Here is a 5,506-nt window from a genome sequence, read left to right on the forward strand (position 1 = left end):
ACCTTTGGTCATTTGCATCTTAATCACCTTTAGTCATTTGCATCTTTACTTTGTGGCTAAGATGGAAGCTGAACCCAGATCTCCACAGCAGAAGTTCATGACCACGCACAGATTAGGAGAGGATGCCCTGAACAACTCATTTCCTATGGATGATTTGAGGAGTGGCAGGACCTCAAACTCTGTAACAATTGTCTCTACAAAAAAGCGCTGCATAGACACCTCCACAATCCTAGGCAGCCACACCTGAAATGTGACAAGCACTACAGGCTCTAAAAGCTATATAATGATGCTTTACGTGACTCAAAGGATTATAGACCAGGAGGTCACAAAGTCCTTTCAACGCCAAAAAGCAGGTTCCTCTACACCAGTAACCTAGAAATTAGTCTGCACAGCCCAAGCCCTTAGCGTGGAACAGGCAGAGGCACTGCCCCAAGGAGCCTACACAGTAGTTAGCTCCTCATGACTAAAACAAATATTTGCATGTGAATGTGCTCAGTTTACAAATACAAGATGGGTGACACCTGGCTTGAGAGCAGTACATGTGAAAAGGATCTAGGAGTCTTGGTTGACCACAAACTTGACATGAGCCAACAGTGTGATGCGGCAGCTAAAAAAGCCAATGCAATTCTGGGCTGCATCAATAGGAGTATAGCATCTAGATCAAGGGAAGTAATAGTGCCACTGTATTCTGCTCTGGTTAGACCTCACCTGGAGTACTGTGTCCAGTTCTGGGCACCACAATTCAAGAAGGACACTGACAAATTGGAATGTGTCCAGAGGAGGGCAACCAAAATGGTCAAAGGCCTGGAAACGATGCCTTATGAGGAACGGTTAAGGGAGCTGGGCATGTTTAGCCTGGAGAAGAGGAGGTTAAGGGGTGATATGCTAGCCATGTTCAAATATATAAAAGGATGTCACATAGAGGAGGGAGAAAGGTTGTTTTCTGCTGCTCCAGAGAAGCGGACACGGAGCAATGGATCCAAACTACAAGAAAGAAGATTCCACCTAAACATTAGGAAGAACTTCCTGACAGTAATAGCTGTTTGACAGTGGAATTTGCTGCCAAGGAGTGTGGTGGAGTCTCCTACTTTGGAGGTCTTTAAGCAGAGGCTTGACAACCATATGTCAGGAGTGCTCTGATGGTGTTTCCTGCTTGGCAGGGGGTTGGACTCAATGGCCCTTGTGGTCTCTTCCAACTCTATGATTCTATGATTCTACCTTTTGGTTTCTGTTTTGTTGATGCTGTTAATATTGTTTCATATATTATAAATGGTGTATTGATTTGTTAATCATATAATAATACTTTTGCTTTAATTGTGATTCTTAGCTTATTTTTTAGTTGTTGCTTTGTTAACAGTGTTTTATAGATTGTAGATACTTTTTATGCTATATTTGTGATGTATGTTCATCATGTTATTGTTATTTATTGTTTGTAAGCCACTTTTGGATTCATTTAATGAAACGTGCTTGCATTCATCCCCAGCATCTCCTGGCCTCATTCTTGTTTTATTCCTTTTGCCTCTACCCTCTTCCCCCTCCCCCTCCCTAAATTGAAATGTGGATTAAAAGCTTATTGAGTCAGGCCTGTCTTTTGTTGCCTTGCATTGCTCTGTAAAGCATCCTGTACTGATGGTGTAGAACAGGATTGGGCCAAAGATACACAGGTGTCCACCAGTTTGCCACTGCCCAATTTGCAGGGGACTCCCAGGTGCTTGCTGGTTGCTGGGTTTTATTTATTTATTTTTTAAAAAGAACATGCCCAAGGTGGGTTTTGTTCCTTGTAAGGCATTTATTATATGCCTAAGCAAGAGAGCATGTTCAGGATCACTGAACATGGATTAGTTTATGCCTAAATTGTTAAGAGATCCTGGAAAACAACTATTGTTTTGTAAAGTCAAAATACATTGTTGAAACACAAACTGGGACCATTCTGATCTTCAGGGATGGGCAGGAAAAGGAGAATCAAAATGAGTGAAATTTTTCTCACATTTAGTGGCTTGCAATCTTTCGCTTATTTATCGGGGGGGGGGGGGAATACATTAAAGCCATAGATGCATAATTGTTTCCAGGGCAGCACACACAATTATATTAAAAACAATATAAATAATATTGTTTAACAGTATAACAGTAAGAAAAGACTGGAGAAAGGGTAGGCCTCGTCCAATCCATTACTGATCCCAATTTTAACACAAGCCAGAAACGAGACTGAAGTGGATCCAGGTAATTGGTCTCATCCAAGAACGACTGGAGTTTCACTGCAATCATTTGCATATTTGTTGGTTTTTACCTTCCTGCCCTGATACACGCTCTCAGGATGGCTTATAGCAGTTTCCCCTAAGTTTTAACAGAACCATCTCTATGGAGCTCCCAATCTATGAAACCTAATTGCTTGAGCGTTTTGCCCAAGAAGGGGATGTCTGTAACTGGGAAGGAGATGCCCTGGGGCCTAAGGAGAATTTCTTCAGGGACATTGACACAACTACCTGTCTCAAGGTGATTGGGAATGTCCAATGTGAAGCAATACTGGCAGGTGTCAGCTGCATGTGGGGGAAGAGTCAATCAAGCATGCAGCAGGCGTTAGTCCTCCAAGCACCTTGTCCACTGCCTCATATTGCAATAACTGAAATCCATTCAATAAAATACCGTGCTGCAATCACTCCTACAGAGTGGGCTGCATAATGAGCTTTTATCCATTATCTCCCACTTGCATTCTAGCCATTTTCCTGTCTATCACGTTTTTCTCAGCTCTCTCTGGTAAAGCAAAGTTTTAGTTAAGTAAGACCATCTGACCTTGTCTTTTTTGCGCTGACTAGTAATAGGTATATACCTCACATCAAACTCAGTTTGACAGCTGATGTCATGTGATGTCATAGGAAGTCCCTACTCACTGGACATTTTTGACTCTACAATGCTCATTCAGAATCGCTTCCATGACTTTACCCCCATCCCAGTTATGTTTATTCTTTATAGCTGTTATGTATCCAGCATCTGACTCCCTCATCCAGTCTATGATATACTTGGGGCACTTGCCACAAATTCTGCCTTAGAGCCTTGGCTATGAGGAAGAACCAGATTACTGATGGTGCTGTTGCCATGGTTTCCATGAAAGCAACACATGACCCAAATGTTTTGATCAAAGGATCCTGTGGAAAGCAGGATCTGATACACTGGCAGCTTTAGAAAATTGTTCAGCTGAATTCATTTTCAAAAGGGTTTAAAAACAAACCAAAAAACCCCATATTTATTGTTCTGTGATTATAGGACTCACACTTCATTTTGATGACAAAGGTAAAGGTAAAGGACTCCTAGATGGTTAAGTCCAGCCAAACTTGACTATGGGGTGTGGTGCTCATCTTGCTTCAGGCTGAGGGAGCCGGCGTTTGTTCACAGACAACTTTCCGGGTCATGTGCCCAGCAGGACTAAACCGCTTTTGGCGCAACAGGACACTGTGGTGGAAACTAGAGCACATGGAAACGCTGTTTACCTTCCTGCCGCAGTGGTACCTATTTATCTACTTGCACTGGTGGGCTTTCAAACTGCTAGGTTGGCAGGAGCTGGGAGCGAGCAATGGGAGCTCAGGCCATTGTGGGAATTCAAATCACCAGCCTTCCAATTGGCAAGCCAAGAGGCTCAGTGGTTTAGACCACAGCACCACCTATTCCCTCTATGACAGACTAATGCAAATTGAGGAAAAAAGCTTTTAAATAAGGCAATATTCACCTATTTCCTTTTACTGCAATCTACTGCATGCCTTCTTGAGTCAGTGAAACAGTGGGATACATAACATTTCAAAATGAATTAATTAAAATATTACCATAATTGTTACTATTCATGTGCTTAAAAAGAAGAGATTATTTTCTTTTTTAAAAATGTTTTTACTGAAATATTTTCAATACATATAGAGTACATATAGAGTCTCTCTTTTCAGTTCATAGAGTCCTGTCTACAGGTCTGTTAAATTTGGTGTGAGACGCTGTTATCATGGGCACTGTGAGAGGAGAAGGATGTGGCAAGAGAGAGGTGGGAGAAAGAAGGGGGGTAGAAGATGACCGTATTTTCAACACATAAAAGGAAAAGTTCTGCACAATCTAATTGAGATAGAATTGTAAAGAAATAATAAATATATAATACTAATCTATATAAATATAAATATATAAATAAATAAATTAGACTAAAAACTGGAAAAGACCAAGAACAATATGTTTTATGATGCAATTGTATGCACCTCAACTCAGAAATATAAATGAATCATGGTTGTTTTAAATTGACAGGTTATTGTACTGTGCTCTGCCCTTAGATTTGCTTGTTTCATGACATTGTCAAGGTACAAAGAGCCTGAAATACACAGAAACCAAGGAGGAGAAATGTAGAGAGGTCAGAGCTCAAATACTAGTAAAAGCTAAAGAGAATGAATACATTTGAAGGTAAGTCACTGATTCTTACATAGGAAAAGTAACCAGTGGAGTGAATTTGTTTTGAAACATGCAGAAACATCGCCACATCTGCATGCAGAAGACAAGCAGGTGAGTGGTATAATTCAAAGCAAAAACAAGAAACTTAAGATGGAAATAGGGGAGACTGACTAAGACGGTAATCCAATGCACATTTACCTGGGAGCAAGTCCACTGAATTTACGTCTATGTTAACATGTATAGGATTATACTGTACAGAGATTATAGTAATCCTTTCAGGACAAAATTAGGGAGGAACTAAAATATAAGCAGAATCAACAGCAAGGTTTTTTTTTATTTTTTAGCAATAGTTGATCACTGAAAAAGATAAGTAAGTAAAGGTGAAATCTGATATGATCAAAAATAATACCAAGCTCTCTTGCCCCAAGAAAAATAAACAAAAGGAAAGGGAAAGGAAGAGTCTGAATGATAAAACAGTCTCTATCATTCCTCCTCAGTCCAGTCCCATGCAGCATTGCATCATGAAGCCTACTGAAGCCAGACTGTGTTATGATGGGGGCAAAGGATCCCATCTCCCAACCTTCAGCAACAAAGGAACAACTCAAGGCAATGGTAGCATCCAGGATGGAGGAGATTCTGAAACATATGTGGGGGTGCCAGCAGGGCTTCTGCACCTTTGTGTGGAGTTGCTTGACAGCAGCATCCCAGGGGTCTCATCTACCCAATAATCGTCTTCCATGGAGCATGCAAGTGTGCAGAAACCTGTGTAGGGAAGGCAATTATTTGTTTTATTGTTCCTTATCTAGGCAATATATGGTCTGCTCTTCATTGAAACTACCCCAGAGAGGGGTGCAATATGCAAAAATAATGCATAATACATTTATCAGTCACATAAAAGAAGCAGTTTAAATCAACAGATTCTGTGAGAGCAGCTACCCACCTCCACAGCCACCTTAATCAAAAGCTTGGACAAACGTTTTTAACTGATGTTTGAAACCTATCAGGGTTTGTGCCAGTTGAATCTTCTGAGAATGTCATATTTCCCATATCAAACCCTCCATTAAGAGGGTGTCCCTACTGGACCTTAATATTT

Source organism: Podarcis liolepis (genome assembly GCF_965112155.1).
Source record: "Podarcis liolepis genome assembly, chromosome: 8".
In the NCBI taxonomy this organism is placed as follows: domain Eukaryota; kingdom Metazoa; phylum Chordata; class Lepidosauria; order Squamata; family Lacertidae; genus Podarcis; species Podarcis liolepis.